The 20,362-nt window shown below is 38.6% G+C and overlaps 1 long non-coding RNA gene across 1 annotated transcript in view; it reads right to left on the minus strand.

Annotated features, from left to right (window-relative positions):
- The window catches only part of LOC148106899 (uncharacterized), a 50,007-nt gene extending 30,258 nt beyond the window's left edge, over positions 1-19,749 (minus strand). The window contains exon 1 of the long non-coding RNA XR_015723263.1: positions 18,429-19,749. This is a non-coding gene — a long non-coding RNA (uncharacterized LOC148106899). The remainder of the gene's footprint in view (positions 1-18,428) is intronic.
- Between the last annotated feature and the right edge of the window lie 613 nt (positions 19,750-20,362).

Consider the following 20,362-nt stretch of genomic DNA (forward strand, 5'->3'; position numbering starts at 1 on the left):
AGATACTCAAGCCAACTCTTAAACACAATAAAGAGACATATAGATAAAAATACACTAATACTAGGGGACTTCAACACTCCACTATCAGCAATAGACAGATCACCTAAGCAAGAAATCAGCAAAGAAACAAGAGCTTTGAATGCCATACTCGACGAGTTTGACTTCATAGATATATATAGAACACTACACCCCAGAACCGAAGATTACTCATTCTATTCTAATGCCCATGGAACATTCTCAAGAATAGACCATGTTCTGGGTCACAAAACAGGTCTCAACTGATACAAAGACTGAAATTATTCCCTGCATATTCTCAGACCACGATGCTCTGAAATTGGAACTCAACCACAAGGAAAAATTTGGAAGAAACTCACACACTTGGAGACTAAGAACCATCCTGCTCAGGAATGACTCGATAAACCAGGAAATCAAAAATCAAATTAAACAATTTATGGAGATCAACAAGAATGAAAACACAACAGTCCAAAACCTATGGGATACTGCAAAGGGAGTCCTAAGGGGGAAATACATAGCCATCCAAGCCTCACTCAAAAGAATAGAAAAATCTAAAATGCAGTTTTTATATTCTCACCTCAAGAAGCTGGAACAGCAACAGAGGGACAGGCCTAATCCACGCACGAGGAAGCAGTTGACCAAGATTAGAGTAGAAATCAATGACTTAGAAACCAGGAGTACAGTAGAGCAGATCAACAGAACTAGAAGCTGGTTCTTTGAGAGAATTAATAAAATTGACAGACCACTGGCAAGACTTATCCAAGAGAATAGAGAAAGGACCCAAATTAATAAAATTATGAATGAAAAAGGAGAGGTCACGACCAACACCAATGAAATTGGAAGGATTATTAGAAACTTTTATCAACAGCTTTATGCCAATAAATTAAGCAATCTGGAAGAGATGGAGGCCTTCCTGGAAACCTATAAACTACCAAGACTGAAACAGGAAGAAATTGATTCTTTAAACAGGCCAATTAATTATGAAGAGATTGAGTCAGTGATAAACAACCCTCCAAAAAACAAAACTCCAGGCCCGGATGGTTTTCCCAGGGAATTCTACCAAACATTCAAAGAAGAAATAATACCTATTCTTCTAAAGCTACTTCAACAAACGGAAACAGAAGGAAAGCTACCAAACTCATTCTATGAGGCCAATATTACCTTGATCCCCAAACCAGGCAAAGACCCCATCAAAAAGGAGAATTACAGACTGATTTCCCTAATGAATATGGAGGCCAAAATCCTCAACAAGATCTTGACTAATAGAATCCAACAGTACATAAAAAGGATTATCCATCATGACCCAGTGGGATTCATCCCTGGGATGCAAGTGTGGTTCAACATTCGCAAATCTATCAGTGTCTTAGATTTTATCCAGAAAGAAAAATTCAAAAATCATATGATTCTCTCAATAGATGCAGAAAAAGTATTTGACAAAATACAGCATCCTTTCCTGATTAAAACCCTTCAGAGTGTAGGGATAGAGGGTACATTCCTCAATCTCATAAAAACCATCTATGAGAAACCTGCAGCAAATATCATTCTCAATGGGGAAAAGCTGGAAGCCTTTCCCTTAAGATCAGGAACATGACAAGGATGCCCACTCTCGCCACTATTATTCAACATAGTACTAGAAGTCCTTGCAACAGCAATCAGACAACAAAAAGGGCTAAAAGGTATCTAAATCGGCAAAGAAGAAATCAAAATGTCTCTCTTCGCAGATGACGTGATACTCTATATGGAAAACCGAAAAGAATCCATGCCCAAACTATTAGAAGTTATAGAGCAATTCAGTAATGTGGCAGGATACAAAATCAATGCTCAGAAATCAGTTGCATTTCTATACACGAATAATGACACTGAAGAAAGAGAAATTAGGGAACCCATCCCATTTACAATAGCACCAAAAACCATACGTTACCTTGGAATTAACTTAACAAGAGACGTAAAGGATCTATGTTCTAGAAACTATAAATCACTCTTGAAAGACATTGAGGAAGACACAAAAAGATGGAAAAATATTCCATGCTCATGGATCGGAAGAATTAACATAGTTAAAATGTCCATGCTACCCAGAGCAATCTACACTTTCAATGCTATCCCGATCAAAATACCGAGGACATTTTTTAAAGAACTGGAACAAATAGTCCTTAAATTTGTATGGAACCAGAAAAGGCCCCGAATCGCCAAGGAACTGTTGAAAAGGAAAAACAAAGCTGGGGGCATCACAATGCCGGATTTCGAGCTGTACTACAAAGCTGTGATCACAAAGACAGCATGGTACTGGCACAAAAACAGACACATAGACCAATGGAACAGAATAGAGACTCCAGAAATGGACCCTCGGCTCTTTTGGCAACTAATCGTTGATAAAGCAGGAAAAAACATCCGGTGGGAAAAAGACAGCCTCTTCAATAAATGGTGCTGGGAAAATTGGACAGCTACATGCAAAAGAATGAAACTTGACCACTCTCTCACACTATACACAAAAATAAACTCCAAATGGATGAAAGACCTCGATGTGAGACAGGAATCCATCAAAATCCTAGAGGAGAACATAGGCAGCAACCTCTACAACATTGGCCAAAGCAACCTTTTTCATGACACATCTCCAAAGGCAAGAGAAACAAAAGATAAAATGAACTTGTGGGACTTCATCAAGATAAAAAGCCTCTGCACAGCCAAGGAAACAGCCAAAAAAACTAAGAGGCAGTCCATGGAATGGGAGAATATATTTGCAAATGATGCTACAGATAAAAGACTGGTATCCAAGATCTACAAAGAACTTCTCAAACTCAATACGTGAGAAACAAATAAACAAATCATAAAATGGGCAGAAGATATGAATAGACACTTTTCTAATGATGACATACAAATGGCTAACAGACACATGAAAAAATGTTCAAGATCATTAGCCATCAGGGAAATTCAAATCAAAACCACACTGAGATACCACCTTACGCCAGTTAGAATGGCCAAAATTGACAAGGCAAGAAACAACAATTGCTGGAGAGGATGTGGAGAAAGGGGATCCCTCCTACATTGTTGGTGGGAAGGCAAGTTGGTATAGCCACTCTGGAAAACAGTGTGGAAGTCCCTTAAAAAGTTAAAAATTGAGCTACCCTATGACCCAGCCATTGTACAACTGGGTATTTACCCCAAAGATACAGATGTAGTGAAGAGAAGGGCCATATGCACCCCAATGTTCATAGCAGCATTGTCCACAATAGCCAAATCGTGGAAGGAACCGAGATGTCCTTCAACAGATGACTTGATTAAGAAGTTGTGGTCCATATATACAATGGAATATTACTCAGCTATCAGAAAGAACGAGTTCTCAACATTTGCTGCAACATGGACGGCACTGGAGGAGATAATGCTAATAAGTCAAGCAGAGAAAGACAATTATCATATGATTTCTCTCATCTATGGAACATAAGAACTAGGATGATCAGTAGGGGAAGAAAGGGATAAAGAAAGGGGGGGGGTAATCAGAAGGGGGAATGAAACATGAGAGACTATGGACTCTTAGAAACAAACTGAGGACTTCAGAGGGGAGGGGGGTGGGGGAATGGGATAGACCGGTGATGGGTAGTAAGGAAGGCACGTATTGCATGGTGCAGTGGGTGTTATACGCAACTAATGAATCATCAAACTTTACATCAGAAACCAGGGATGTACTGTATGGTGACTAACATAATATAATAAAAAACATTAAAAAAAAAGAAACTAAAAAAAGGGTAATTCACAACTCCAGGACTGCAGGAATGCAGTTCTACAAAATATATTCATTTACATATATTCTTTCCACAAATTAGTATGTACATATTTTTAAGTAACTTGTCTTTCTCACTCAGCAGGACAGCCCTGGACATTAATTTGCATTGCTTTTTATATTATACTTTGGCATATTTTTTAAAGTTTAATGAGTATAGTGCTAGTTACGTGAATTATCTATTCATATCATTGACATTATCCTGTTCATTTGTAAGACTTCATTCCACATCAAGGATATTAAGTAGGGTACGTAAGGGCTTAGTATAAAAGTACCACTAGAACAAAACAGCCATTCTAAATCCTAAATAAAAAGAGATAGGAAGTGAAAAACATTGTCTCATGTAAGAGTATCATTTCATGAGTTTATAAACAATGTGACAGAACTGAGCACAAATGATCAAAGACAATGATCATATTGGTGAATGTAAATGCACAAAACTCCCCTCATATAATAAAAGCATTTTCAAATTGTCTATTGTAGAAAAATCCAAAAGTGTATTTTTTTCACTGGTAAACTTAAAGGAATTCACATAGGTTAATTTTTTCAATTACTTAATTTAAATTCAATTAGCCAATATATAGTACATCATTAGTCTCAGATGTACTCTTCAAAAATTTATCACTTGCACATAACACCCAGTGCTCATCACATCATGTGCCCTACTTAATATCCATCACCCAGTTCCCCCATTCCCCAACCCACCTCCCACAAAAAATTTGTTTCCTCAGTTTGATTCCTATAGTTAAGAGCTTCTCATGGCTTTTCTCCCTGTGTGATGATTTCCTAACCAGTTTTCCCTCCCTTCTCCTATAATCTCCAGAAGCTGGTACAGACACTCTGGAAATAGTATGGAGGTTCCTCAAAAAGTTAAAAATAGAGTTACCCTATGACCCAGCAACCGCACAACTAGGTATTTACCCCAAAGACAAAAATGGTGTGTTCCTAAGGGGCACCTGAACACCAATGTTTTTAGCAACAAAGTCCACAATAGCCAAACTGTGGAAAGAACCGAGATATCCACCAATAGATAAATGGATAAAAAAGATATGGTCCATATATACAACAGAATATTACTCAGCCACCAGAAAGGATGAATACCTAGCATTTGCATTGACATGGAGGGAACTGGAGGGTATCATGCTGAGTGAAATAAGTCAATCAGGGAAAGACAATTATCATATGGTTTCATTCATATGTGGAATACAGGAAACAGCACAGAGGTTAAATTTTTTAAACAAGGAAATATACATCAGGCAATTGCCAATAACACGATATGAGAGGTTATAATATTGCTATTAGAGAAAGTAAAATTGTGACCACAATGGTTTCCAATGACAAAAAACCAGGTTTTAATGATAAAGACTAAAATCACAAGGAAGCTGTGTGATATTAATACTTATATATGCAATTACACAGCAGAAGTATTCATAGAAAAAAAACTATAGTAAGTACGCGTGGAAAAATGAAGAAGCACACTAATAATGGATGATTCTAACATACTTCCTTTAATCAAAAAATGGTCAAGTGGAAAAACATTCAGTCATTGCAGAAAAGACCTAAACAACAGAATCTCAAGGGCAGGTCTTACAAATACTGAATTGTGATCCCTTTTAGACAAGACACTAACATTTTAGAAGAACTTGAAACAGTAATGAAAAGTGATTCTATCTGAGGCTGTTAAAGAAATCTTGAGCCCATATGGAAATGCAGATTAAAACTGCCGAATTTGATGAGGATAATGATCATGAAAACATAGCATATCCGAATCTAGCTAAAGCTACTGTCAGAGTGTATTTTGAAGCATTAAATACCTACATGAGGGTGGGGAGTGGGCAAAATGGCTGAAGAGGGTCAAAAGGTAAAAAATTCCAGTTATACTAATGATGTACTAGATGCTGGCTAATTGAACATAGTAATAAAAAAATTCCAGTTATAACATAAATTAGTCACAGGGATGTAATTTTCAGCATGATGACTATAATTAATAATCCCGTACTGCATATTTGAAAGTTACTATATGGTGGATCTTAAAATTCTCATCACAAAATAAATTTTGTACCCCTGTATGGTGACAGATATTAACTAGACTTATTGTGGTGATCATTTTGCAAAATATACAAGCATAGAATCATCATGGTATACACCTGAACCTAATACAAAGTTACATGTCAATTATTACCTCAATAAAGAAAAAAGAAATGGGTAGAAGTGGTCAAAATGTACAAACTTCCAGTTAACAGATTCATCAGTTCTGGAGATGTAATGTACGGCATGGTGACTAAAGTTAACAATAATGTAATGTATATTTGAAAGTTGCTAAAAGAGTAGATCTTAAAAGTTATTTCCACAATTAATAGAAATGGTAAGTGTGTGTGGTGGTGGATATTAACTTATCGTGGTAATCGTTTTTGCCAATGTATACATATCTCAAATCATTATGTTGTACTCCTTAAACTTAGACAATGTTATATATCAATCATATCTCAATAAAACCAGAGAAAAATTAAAACAAAAACCAGTACCAATATAAATTAAAATAAATGAATTAAACATTCCATTAAAAAAGTATGATAAAGACTCAAAAGCTAAACTATAAGAATGAAATGGAAAAGAATAGTCAAAGGTAATAGAAGAATTGAACGGCTTTAAAAAAAGCATGTCTGACAAAGCACAGAGCATTCTGGATGGAAAGGCAGCAAAACTTGGTATTGTGGGTGATGCAGCAAATGCTGTGCTGGGATCCAGAAGGAGGTTGCCCTTCGAACTTCTCAAAACACTCCCTTGAGGGTAAGGATCAGATTTTCCTCTGTGTGTGTGTGTGTGTGTGTGCGCAAATACATACTACACATATACACGTTTTATATATGTATGCCATATACATATACACATGCTACATACACACATAATATAGATGTATATAATATATGTAGGTAAGCAAAGTGTTCAATTATCAAGTTGGAGGATGAGCACACCACTGTGTTCATGGGCGTATATCTGTGTGTGTGCATCTCTATGTAGCCAAACATACAAAACAATACCATATTTTGTTCAGGGAAACTTTGATTTGGAGCAAAATGATAAAGGAATGCATGAGAACAATAATCATTCTGGATAGTGATTATCTCTAGGAGAGAAGAAGGAAGGGTAAACATTTCTCTCAACTCAAATTAATATTGTAGCTCACAATGCTTTTTAACTGAAATATTTCATAAGTAGCAGAGATTTAAGGGGACACCATTTTTACCATAAATACAATACATACTCATTTTAGCCAATGTTGAACATTGAGCCAGGTGCAGATGTTTAATATCGACACCCAGCCATGCCATCATCACTGACATTCACATTGTGCACACCTAGTGACTCAACTGTAAAGCACAGAGCAGGTGAATGCAAAATACTTACTGTACACTGGAGAACGTAAATGAACACCATCTCGGCCCTGTGACGAGGGTCGACATCTCTAGGGATGCAGGGATGTCATGTCGGCATCATGTCCTGATGTCCTGCCAGTTAGGAGGTGATGAGAAGGGGACTTCAACCCTGTGGTATTCTTTCTCAAAACCCATAATCACAGCTGAATCGGGAGAAAAATAACAGAGTACACCTGCACTTCTCAACATTGTCATGTCATGAAAATAGTTTGGAAATTCCTCAACTGCTTCAACAGAGAGTTATCATAGGACCCAGCAACTGCGCTCCTAGGTACACAGCCAGGACAAATGAAAACATATGTTTACATAACACCTTGGACACGATGCATGTAGCATCATTATTTGTAATAGCCAAAAGTGGAAACAACTCAAATGATCACCAACTAATGAATGGAATAAAAATGTGGTACATTATTTAGCAATAAAAAGGAATGAAGTATTGATACATGTTACAAAGTGAATGAAACTCGAAAACATTAAGTCAAGTGAAAAAAATCAAATATGCAAAAGACCACGTATAAATCCATGTATATGAAGTGTCAGAGAAAGCCCGTCAATATGCTGTACCCATGGAATTCCCCCTTTCCATCCTGACTTCCAGAAAACTGAGTGGTGGGTTTGGGTCACAGCCCCTCCCCCTCTCTTTCCTTCCTGTGAGTGAGTATTCAAGGGGCTGTTCAGGCTTTTGTTAAAAGGTGGCACCAATGTACTACCATCATCAAACTTCTAAGACGTGTCTGCAAAGAGTAAAAAATAAAATCACAATAATCTTCCGAAACCAATGATCTCAGCCTCTACAGAATGATTCGAATTCTCTCTGAAAAAAACTGATAGGTGTAAAAGAAGATTGTGAATTCACATAGTCCAGGGTCTGCAGATGAAAAACACCTGGTGGCAGTGGGGCTCCTTGGCAGTCAATGGCTGGTGTGCCAAGGGCAGTGCGGGGCAGAACAAGGGGTAGGGAACTGAAAGAAGATGGGACACAGAGCAGGGTCGAGGCCACTGTACATGTGTCATAGACAGGGGATGGCAGACAGGGTGTGAGAAAGTCTAGGCAGCCTATACAAGGTTGGGGTAATGAACAGTGAACACCCTGTTCTCTGGTAGGGACCCTCTGTTCAGGCCACAGTGTACAGCACTGACAGTGATGAGGGAAGAGATAAATCAGTGAACACAATGTAGTTTTGGGTCAAACGGAAATGGATCTGCTTTAATATACATATGAATTTTCCAAGCAGACTTGGTAAAAGTAAATAAATCATTTCATGATTTTTTTCACTCTGCAAAATGTACTCTTTTACTCATAAAAAAGCCAACACAAATGGAGATAAATATGATGTCACTTGGTGGTTGGATACAGGATGCCAGCTCTGAGAGTCTCAGACCAGGGCGTCATAAGGGGGAGGGAGGATGGAGGTTGAGAGCTTGACTTCATGGGATCAGCCAGCTTTCTGGATTTTTACTTATCAATTCAAATGTTTTAGAGAACATAGGATGGTTTACATTACAGTCAACTGTTACTTGTTCTTGTCCACAGCATTTGACAGACAAATTGTAGTCACGTCTTGGGACATAAATGGCACCCTGCCACTTTCTTGGGACATGTGATCCAGATACAATTATTCCTGGAAAACCCTGAACTGTGTGTCTGCCAGGTATTGCCTTCTATCCCTTCTTACAGACATATGTAAACTGTCACTTATCCAGAATAACTGGGAAATTGGTCATATAATTCAACTGAGTATCCATAGACAGTACAGCACAATGTTTTGCCAATGGATTTGGTATATTCTAAAGTCCAGATCAAGATCTTGCATTATTTAACCTGTCTTTGATGATCCCATTCTGTGCCTGCAGAATGACATACAGAGCAAGTATATCAAGACATTATTCAAACAAAGTCTTCTCAGAGTGAATACTCCGAGCCAGGACAGACTTACCAAACCTTCTATATCTCTTAGTACTGTCTGGGAATAACTAGTGACCCTGAGACTTGCCGGTTTCTAAAATGCTTTCTTCAGCCCAAGGCCTATGACTATTGCTCTTTTAGTTGCACAGAAAACATACGTCAGAGGTGTTTTAATCCACACCTGTTGGTTGGGCTGGGCCCTGAGCTAAAGGAGCCTGCGACTAAACTTCCCCCTGAATCCTGCTGTTGAAGCATCTCCCCTCTGGAAGCTGTGGGCTGAGTGCTGCAGGATCTTATGCACCCTTCCCCTTTTCCTCCCCTGTGGCTCTCTGTTGGGCTAACTGGGAGGTTAAACCCACAGTCCTTTTTCAGTTCATGGGGCTTTAATTTGGAGAGAAGAGAAAGAAGCATGTTCTGAAAGTACTTTTCTTATCTTCACTAAATATTGGGGAGTAGAGACAACTCAGGTAAGGTTTATTTTAGAGACATGCTTGCCCTTCCTTAGACATCTGTGATGTCCCGATGCTGCCAATTGGGAAAGTCATGCGTTAGATTCAGAACATCATGCTGTAACCACCTTGTCACCTAATTCCCTTGATTTAGGAAGATTCTATATCTGACTCTGATTCATTTTCTTATGGCCACAATTGAGGATTTTTTCCACGTATTTTGCCAGGAAACCTGAGTGCTTTTGCTATCAATAAAAATGGGAAAGTCAGGGGGAGAAAAAAATCATTAGAACACTTAAAAGTCTATTACTCATAAATAAACATGGTTTCCATTGCAATATTTTTTTCTGAAATTTTACTACGCAAATGTAATTATATTGGAAGACAGAAAGGAGAAAATATCCTACTTAGAGCTTTGTAAACTGATTTTTTTAGGGCGAGGAGACCAGGGTCCCGCCTTCAGATGTTTGGGACTCAGCTGAGGGTGTGGGTGCCTACGGTAGGAGCTAAACCTCCCCGGGGTGTGTGGAGACAAATGGAACATGAACTAAGTCTCCTCTTTCCCACTTGGTGATCAGTACTCTGGTTGTCTTGTAGGTAAAGCCATTGTGGTTCCGCCAGACGCCTGTGAGTACGGGCTCTGCAGGGGTGTCCTGGAGCTTTCCTCTAAAGGCAGGGGCAAGGGAGAAAAGACAGGTAATGACTCGGAGCCCCAGCTTCCCCCTGTGTACAACGGAGATAAGAATGCTTCACTCACAAGATCACTGAGAACAGCCAGTGATGCACAGGAACAAGCCCATGGCCTTGAAGTTACTGCAGGATCATGAATGCCTAGAGGATTCAGGCCATTTCCTACTTTTTTTCAACTTTGTTGTTAGGGTATAGATAATGAAATGAGAAGAAAAAGGCCTTGGTGAGAAGCTCATTATAACATGTGGCTTTTATGACCATGACGCAATTATATCAGTGTCATTGTCACTAAGCTAGTGTCTAGCATGGTGCTGGGCACATAGTTACTCCAGGAAAACAGGGTGAATGCTGGATCTGGCTCTCCCTGTGCAGCTTTTCATGCCAGTGGTCGAGCTCAAATCAGGTGCCTGAAGGAGGCAGGTTCTGAATGTCTGTGACCTGATGGCTGCTGAAGCTTCTTCTCCAGATTCAAGGGCAGCAGTTCTCAAGTGCACCCCACACTTCGCACATCCTTACTGGGATATGATGCCTGGCTCAAGAGACTTTGTAGATCTGAACAAAAGCTTCTTGCTGTGGAATAGCTCCTACAAGGTACAGAAACTAGCCTAAGAGTAGGGAAGTTGCTTTGATCTTATCATGGGAGAAGAGGTTTAGCACTTGGAATGTCATTGCTTCAGCAGTTACGTGTTTTGTACCATCCCTTGAGGCCATCTTAGAGAAGTCCTGTCTTGTCTGAAAGCAAGGAATGATTCAGCCTAACAAGGACTTGATCTTTAACATGCACTGGAAATAAATATATATATATTTTTCTGACTATACAAATAATAATTAATGAATCTCAAGTTCTCTCAGGAGGATGTGAAATTATAGTTAGACAGGTCTCTAGCAATTTGAAATCATAACATGGATTCTTTCCTGGTAACCATGATTTTATCCATGCTATAATGAAAATTGTGTAAGAGCCTGAAATTTCCAAGTGTTAAACATGTCTATTACTTGATCATTAATTACCATTATGATTATATTCCCAGCACATCATATTTTAGGTCTCCAGCTGCCCATTCCATCACCATGCCCTGTCTCCAAGCAGTCACTGATCTTTGTCAACTGATGAGTTTTGATTTCCTATATTTTTACATCAGTGGAATCACACAGGTTGCATTTTATTTTTATCTGGCTTCTTATACTCAGCCAGTGATTGGCTGATCTAAATTGTCTTTTATTTATATGCAAGTAATGAATCATGGAACATTGCATCAAGAACTGGGGATGTACTGTATGGTGACTAATATAACAAAATAAATATTATTAAAAAATAAATAAATAAATAAATAAATAAATAGAGGTTGATACTGAAAAAAATAAATTCTTTTATTTGACATGAATATATGAAACATTATTTATGAACACTTGGGAAACACTTTCTTGTGTATTTAATACTTAATATCTGCTTGATGAAGACTTATGTTTGGAAATCATGTAGATTACTGATTCCTTGTGAATCACATTCTCCATTTCATATACACTAAAGTACAGAAATATACAGAATTATCTTCAGATTAGGAGTATAGTAAATATTTAATAAACAAATATATTAAGTTGGGAGTCAAAAAACTATCCCAAAAGGGAACAATAAAAATAGTAGTATTTTTTTTTGTTAAACAAAATTTTGTCCTTTGATGACGATGAAAACCAAAGCACAGAAATGTCTCTCTTTCTTGACTAACATAATATAATAAAAAATATTATAATAAAAAAAAAGAAATGTCTTTCTTTCTTACATATATATTTATCTGAAGGCTGGTAGGAAAGTAATGATCACAAGAATATTTTGAATTTCAGAAATTTATATTATAGGTATTTTATGTAGCAGAACTTTAGATATAATTTCTTGTATGTATATGGAGTAATAAATAGATATATCTTTATCCCACACAATGAATAATTTTAAAAATAGTTTGTTTTATACCTATATAATGTTAATAATAATGGTAGCAGAGACTTGTACTAGCTGAATTTCAGATTATTTTTTTCAGGTTTTTTTTTTTAATCTAAGATTTTTTTTTTAAGATTTTATTTATTTATTTGACAGAGACAGAGACAGCCAGCGAGAGAGGGAACACAAGCAGGGGGAGTGGGAGAGAAAGAAGCAGGCTCATAGCAGAGGAGCCTGATGTGGGGCTTGATCCCGGAACGCCGGGATCACGCCCTGAGCCGAAGGCAGACGCTTAACCGCTGTGCCACCCAGGCGCCCCTTTTCAGGCTTTTTTTAGACCAGAATTTACAAAAATGTCTTTTACATCTTGGCCTGGTGCAAACATAGATATGGTTATAGCTGAAACCAATAAATACTACTTCCCACCCAGTATATATATTCTGTTCCATTCATCCTTAAACCCTCCTTTAGTTTATAAATATATTACATATTTATACATAAATATATTAAAAAGTAATGGTATAGAAACATAACAGATAGCTATATACTTATTTTGTATTCTGAAACTTTACTGAATTCATTTATCAGTTCCAGTAATTTTTTGGTGGAGTCTGTAGGGGTTTTTATATATAGTATCACGTCATCTGCAAATAGTGAAAGTTTTACTTCTTTACCAGTTCGGGTGGCTTTTCTTTTTCTTATCTGTTTGCTGTGGCTAGGACCTCTATTATTATGTTGAACGAAAGTGGTGAGAGAGGACATCCTATCTAGTTCCTGGTCTTAGAAGGAAAGCTCTGTTTTTCAATCCTGTATATGATAATAGAAGTAGGTTTTTCCTGTGCGGCTTCTAATACATCGAGGCATGTCTCCTCTAAACCTACTTTGTTGAGAATTTGTATCACGAATGGAAATATGCTTTGTCAAATGCACTTTCTGCATCTGTTGAGGTGATCGTATGTTTTTAATCTTTTTTCTTGTTAATGTGATATATTAGGTTGATTGATTTGCAAACTGAACCACCCTTTGCATTCCCGGAATAAATCCCACTTAGTTGTGGTGTATTTAATGTATTATTGGACAACTCAACACCAAAAAGCAAACAATTCAATGAAAAAATGGGCAGCAGACCTGATAGACATTTTTCCAAAGAAGACATATGGATTGGAACCGACACATGAAAAGCTGCTCAACGTCACCAATCTCCAGAGAAATGGAAATCAAATCTAAAATGAGATAACACCTTACGCCTGTCAGAATGGTTCAAATTTAAAACACACACACACACAAGAAATAATGAGTGTTGGTGAGGATGTAGAGAAAAAGGAACCCTCGTGCACTGTTGGTGGGAATGTAAATTGACGCAACCAGTATGCAAAAAAGTATGAAGGATCCTCAAAAAATTTAAAATGGAAATAGTTATGATCCAGTAACTCCTCTACTGGGTATTTACCCAAATACTATGAAAACACTAATTCAAAAAGATATATGCACCACTATTTTATTACAGCATTATTTATGATAGTCAAGGTATGGAAACATCCTAACTGTTCATTGATAGATGGATGGATAATGATGTGGTATATATATATATATATATGAATATTTCTCAGCCAGAAAAAAGAATGAAATCTTGCCATTTGCAACAAGATGGATGGACCTAGAAGGTATCATGCTAAGTGAAGTAAATCCGACAGAGAAAGAAAAATATCACAGATTTCACTAATATATGGAATCTAAAAAACAAAACAAATGTACACAAAAACAAACTCTTAGAAAAAATCCTAAAAAATCTAGTCTACCATAACTAATAAAATTCTCTGCTATAGGCCATTAACATTACCCTGGTATGAAAGAACCAATTTCTACATTCTTCATAATGTCGGGTAAAATTTGCATATTTATAAGCCCATATACATGCAATAAATTATACCTAAAGATATGTGTTCCATGAAATGCTTATAGCATAGACTTCCAAAATAAAAATATTCACGTGATTGCTATTTTCCTGGAAACTTTCCTATTCTTACTTTAAATACGTATGTGGGAAACAAACACAACTCATTTCTATGTTTTGGTTCATATCATCAAAGTGCAAAATTTTGCTTTACAAAAGGAAAAAAATACTATTTCAATTGTCACTTCCTGGGAGAGTTTAATAACTCCAACTTGTTATATTCACTTATCATATATTTACTATAATCCTGAATCTGAAGATAATTCTGTGTTTTTCTACTTCAGTTCATATCAAATAGATAATTCATGATTTAAAAAAGAACTGAAAATCTACGTGATTCCCAGATACAAGCTTTCTTCTAGTGGATATTATATACCAAATATTCAAGAAAGTATTTCCCAAGTATTCATAAATAATGTTCCACATATGCATGTAAAATAAAAGATAATTCAGAACAATCAATCAATGGCTGAATGTAACAAGCCACGTGAAAATCAAATGCAACCTGTGTAATTCCTTTCATGTAATACTATAGGAGATCAAAACTCATCTAGTGTCAGAGGAGCTCACATACAACATGCTCTGTTTCAGCTATAAAGTCACGCATGCCAGATCCCACAGATGCCACAAGGGATGTAAAGTGCTGGGGTTTCTTGATGACCGCTGTCCTTGAATCTGAAATAGTAGCTTCAGAAACCATCAGGACACAGATCCTCAGAAACTACCTCCTTCAGGTCCCGACGTGAGCTTGACCACCAGCATGAAGAGCTGCACAGGGAGAGACAGATCCAGCACTCATGCTGTTTTCCTGGAGTAACGATGCACCCAGCACCATGCTAGACACTAGCTTAGTGACAATGACACTGATACAATGGGTCATGGTCATAACAACCACATTTTAATGGATTTTTCACCAGGGCCCTTTTTCTCTCCTGTCCTTGTCTACCCCTAATAATAAAGTCAAAAAGGACTAAGAAGTGTCCTGAATTCATACAAGCATTCCTGAGCCCACAGTAGCCACAGGGCCACGGGCTTGCTCCTGTGCACCCCTGACTGTTCTCAGTGGCCCTGTGGGTGAAGCATTCTCATCCCCATTGTACAAAGGGGGAATCAGGGGCTCAGAGTCATTACCCGTCTTACCTCCCATACCACTGCTTTGCAAGAAGAGTAGCTCCAGGACACACTTGGAGCAGGACCCACACTCGCTGGGGTCAGATGGGACCCCAATAAGTAACAGCCAGGACACCACGTCCCAAAGTCAGAAAGAGGTGATTTGGATCTGAATCCTGTTGTCTCCCCACACCTCAAGGCATTTCAGCCGCCATCACAGACACCCACTCTCCCAGGTGAGTCCCAACTACCCGAAGGCAGGCAGACATGCTCTTCCCGGGACATATCTGTCTCTATTGAGAAATCGCTTTTATCCCACAATGATGTCAGGTTTCTACAGCAACTGCAGTGCTCAGGCTGGTCCTCCACACTTGAAATGCCTCCCATCTTGCAGCCATCAGTTGCTGCATCCTGAGAAGCTGCATCCTCTCAGCCACCCAACACCACAGGTTCATTAGCTGCCTGAAGAGCTCTGCCCTAAGATGCAAAAATCGGTGATTTTGCAGGACATATTAGACATCTCCTGCATCCATTCATCCATTCATCTACTTAACAGGCATTAATATCAAACTCTATACCATTCCTTTTAGTTAAGGATCAGACCACTCCAGAGTGGAAACAAGTAAGTAAAGTGCGGACAGGGTGGAGTGGCAAATTCAGATGTTCAATCAAAGAAGAGATGGCTCCTTCCCTTTAAGATTTCAGCCTGCTCAAGTCTCTTATAATTGGTAATTTACAAACATGCTTTAATGCCCTGGGCCCCTCGCCACTACTCTTGTGACTCTCCTCTTTACATATATTTTCACCTTTGCACCAAAATTCTAAGAAAAATTCTCCATACTCAATTCACATCTCCCTGCATCTCCTCTCCAACTCAGTCTTCATTCATTATATAACGAGGCCATGTTCCCTCATGCTTCCATGGAAACTGTACTTACCAACTCAACAGCCACTTCCTTATCACACGTCCATAGCTGTAATGTTGAAATGACTGTTCAATGGATGCAAACAACTATTTCCCCCAAAGGAAAGGATCTCCTATCCCCAGATCAGAATTAAATTGCTTGGGTAAGACAAGGATTATAGTACAATAGGATCAGCTACATTAAAAGCTAGAGTTGTAAAATAACCTTCCATAGAATCGGACTCAGGTAACTGAAGTGCTGTGCTTTTCACAAGGGGCTTTCAAACGAAGCACACATTTTCTCTGACATATCTTATCATTTTGCTGCATTGAATGGATTTTGCAAATATGTTTTCTGCATGTTAGCAATAATTTGCTATCATCATTTCAATACCTCTGTCATATGTTTTTATTTCTTTTTCAAGGAAATCAATCATGGAATAAAAGCATATGAAAGTGTAATGTCATTCCAAACTCTGCCACGGGTAAATATATTACCTAAAAACATTGTCTAACATACCATATCTAGATAACAGGTGGTGATATATAATGGCGAAGTTAAGGAACTCTTTTGCAGTTTCCTGAGTGTTCAGTCAAAATCCATTTTCTACACCAGAGAAATCATGATGCTAGACCTTCTTTTGGGATGTAGCCATTTGAAAAAAAAAAACCTGAGAAAATACATATACATGAATCCATACGGACATATATATAAACGTCTGAATTAACAAAAAATGGATTCCATGAGATAAACTATCTTTAAGTAACTCAAAATAATATATGTGGATACCCTGCCTCCATGAGGAGAACCATATCTCACTCCCACCCCTGAGGGCAGGACAGACTTAGTGACTCACTTCAGAGAATAGAAAAGGTGAATGGAAAATAGTTACTGTACACTGGAGAAACTAGCCAAACCCCACCCTAAACCCTGCGATGAAGGTCAGCATCTCCAGTGACGAATTGATGTCAAGTGGATATCACCTCCTCCTAAATAGGAAGTGACAAGAAGGGCACTTCAACTCTACGGTATTCTTTCTCAAAACTCATAACAAGAGTCCAATCAGAAGAAAAACGACAGACTGTGCCTGCACTCCTCAACACTGTCAAGGTCATGAAAACAGTCTGACAGTTCCTCAAACAGCTCAACGGAGAGTTACTAAGTGACTCAACAATTTCACTCCTAGGCACACACCCAGGACAAATGAAAACATATGTCTACATAAAAACTAGTAAAGGAATGTACATAGCATCATTATTCATAATAGCCAAAAGTGAAAACAACTCAAATGTCCGCCTATCAATGAATGGGTAAATAAAATGTGGTGTATTTGGCCAAAGAAAGGAATGAAATACTAATACACTATACGATATTTGAAGCTTGAAAATATTAAGCCAAGGGAAGGAAGATCAGTATGCAAAAGACAACATATTGTATGATTCCATTTGTATAAAATGTCCACAGAAAGCCATCAATACGCTGTACCCAAAGAATTCTATCGTCTTCATCTTGACTTCCAGACAGTTCAGTGTCTTTTGAGTTTGGGTCAGAGCACCTCCCTCCCACTTTCCCTCCAAGACACGTTCAAGCTGCAGTTCAGAGTTTTTGTCACAAGGGGGCAACAAAGTACCTCTAATACCAAACTTCTGGGAAGCTTCTGCTGAGTAAAAAAAATAATAATCTTCCAAAATCCTGGACATTCAACTTATGAAAAACGACTCTAATTCTATCTGAAAAAAAACTGGTAGGTGTAAAAGAATATCATGAAAACATACACTTTGGTGCCTGCAGATGAAATACCTGGTAGCAGTGGTGCCCCTTGGAAGATGGTGGCGGGTATTTCAAGGGTGCGTCAGGGTAGAACAAGGGGTAGGTGACTGAGAGAGGACAAGGAAGCTGAGCGGGATTTGGGAAGCTGTGTCCTTTGTCATGAACCAGGGATGACAGGGGGCGGGAGAAGGTCGGGCAGCCTATACAATTTTGGGGGAATGGAGGGAGAATGCCCTATTCCCTGGTAAGGAACTTTTGCACAGTCCACACTGTGTATCAGCTGACAGTGATGAGGCAAGAATAAATCAATACACACGATGTAGCTTGGGGTCAAAAGCAAATGGATCTGCTTTCATATACGTATGAATTTTCCAAGCACAATTGGTATCATAGGTATTTTGTGATATTTTTTACTCTTTGTAATGCACTCCTTTTCATGAAAAAAGAACAACAAAAATGGAGACAAATGTGATGTCACCTGGTGGTGAGATCCAGGATGGCAGCTCTGAGTCTCAGACCAGGGAGCTCCACACAGGGGAGGGAGGATGGAGGCTGGGAGCTTGACTTCATGGGATCAGCCAGCTTTCTGAATTTTCACTAAACTGGAACAATCCCTCTGTATCCATCACTTGCCTAGAATTAGAAAACAACAACAACAACAACAACAACAACAAACACATTTTCTGGGATATCTAATCCTGAATTGGAGATTGATGCTGGTCTATACTGAGCTTAAACTATAACCATGAGTATGTATAGGAGATAGTAGAGCCAGAAGGGACATAGAAACACAAGAAACACACAGTCAATTCAAGTTTCAAAGAGAAAACAGGATGGTTTAATCTGTAAAGTGAAGTATTGTTTGCTCTTGATTACAGCATTCAACAGGCAAATTCCATTCACCGCTCGGTATAGAAATGGCAGCCTGCCTCTTCCTTGGGAAGGTTGATCCAGATGAAATTATTCCTGAGCAACCCTTAACTTGTATCTGCCAGCAATTGTGCCCTCTCATTTCTTATATATGTAAGCTGTCTCTTATCCAGAATAACTGGGAAATAAAGTCATCTCTTCTATTGAGTATCCATATACAGTTGAGCACCACTGATTTGTCAAGGGTTTTGATATATTCTGAACTCCAGAGGAAGACCCGGCATTATTTAACCTGCCTTTGATGATCCCAAAGGCATTTGAAAATCTGGCATGTTCAGGGTCACTGATTTTTGCTGGGTAGTATTAAGGAATATAGAAGGTTTGCTAAGTCTGTGCTGGCTCTGGGTATTCACTCTGAAAAGAGTTTATTTGAATAAGGTCTTGACACGTTTGCTCTGTATGTCATTCTATAGGATCCAAATGAACCAAACAGGGAGCCTCACTTTGCTTATCCATAATTCCTACATTTTCCACAGTAAAGATGCATTATTTGTGTAAAGAAAGCTATAGAAACAGTGACACAAAGTTAAAGGTAAAATTCAGGGTGTTTGGATTCCAAGAAAACGAGAGCTTACTGCGTGGTCAGTAGTCAGGCTAAGTACACATAATTTGGTATAATCGACAATGCTTTTTACACAGACTGAAATTTTGCTAAGAACTGCATATTATCACTAGCTTCAGTTTCCCCTCTTTCTCTGATTTTCACTACTACAGTCACACACACACACACACACACACAAATTTAGCCGTCAAAAATAGCTATTTCCAGGTAACTCACTTCCTCATGTTCCATATTTCCTCTAGTTTCAAACATAAATGGGATCCCAGGTCGGACAGGAATGATTCTTGCTGCACACCCGCCAGAGGGGAAAGTGAGAGGAAGGGAAAGCACATGAAACGCGGGGTGGGGGGGAGGGTGAGCATGTGCTTGCCTGTCCCCACTCAGGTCACTGGAAGCTGCAAAGCGATGTTGTGCTCTTCCCCAGCTCCGTCCCATAGCCCCCTCCCACACACAGCAGTGACACCAAAGCTCTCACATCAAGGAAATGTGGCTTCATCCCTGCTGTGTGCTCCATGTCCAAGTATTCTCTCTGGTAGTCATGCCATCATGGTCATGTCAGAGGCAGCAGGTCGACAACATGAGGGAGACACAGCTGGACTGGGCAACTGACATTTTGAGAGCTTTCTTCTTGCCACATAGTATAGGTTGTTATTTTTAAATTTTTAGTCTTTAAACGCTCAAAGCATTGCTCCGAGGTTGGCAACACTATCCTCTTTCCACAGATTGGGAAATACTCAGGCTCACAGAACAAAGTACATGATCAGGGAACTTAAGGGAGGCCACAAATGGACACAGCAGCCAATTTTAAGGGGCTAACACTGCCCAATTCTGTGACAATGTGAGCATCCAAATATATAATTACAATGCCAGAGGGTAAATCTTTGAGCAAAATAGAAATCCACGGGTCATACTAAGAAAAT

This window comes from Ursus americanus, chromosome X (genome assembly GCF_024610735.1).
Source record: "Ursus americanus isolate L20-20 chromosome X, mUrsAme1.1.p, whole genome shotgun sequence".
In the NCBI taxonomy this organism is placed as follows: domain Eukaryota; kingdom Metazoa; phylum Chordata; class Mammalia; order Carnivora; family Ursidae; genus Ursus; species Ursus americanus.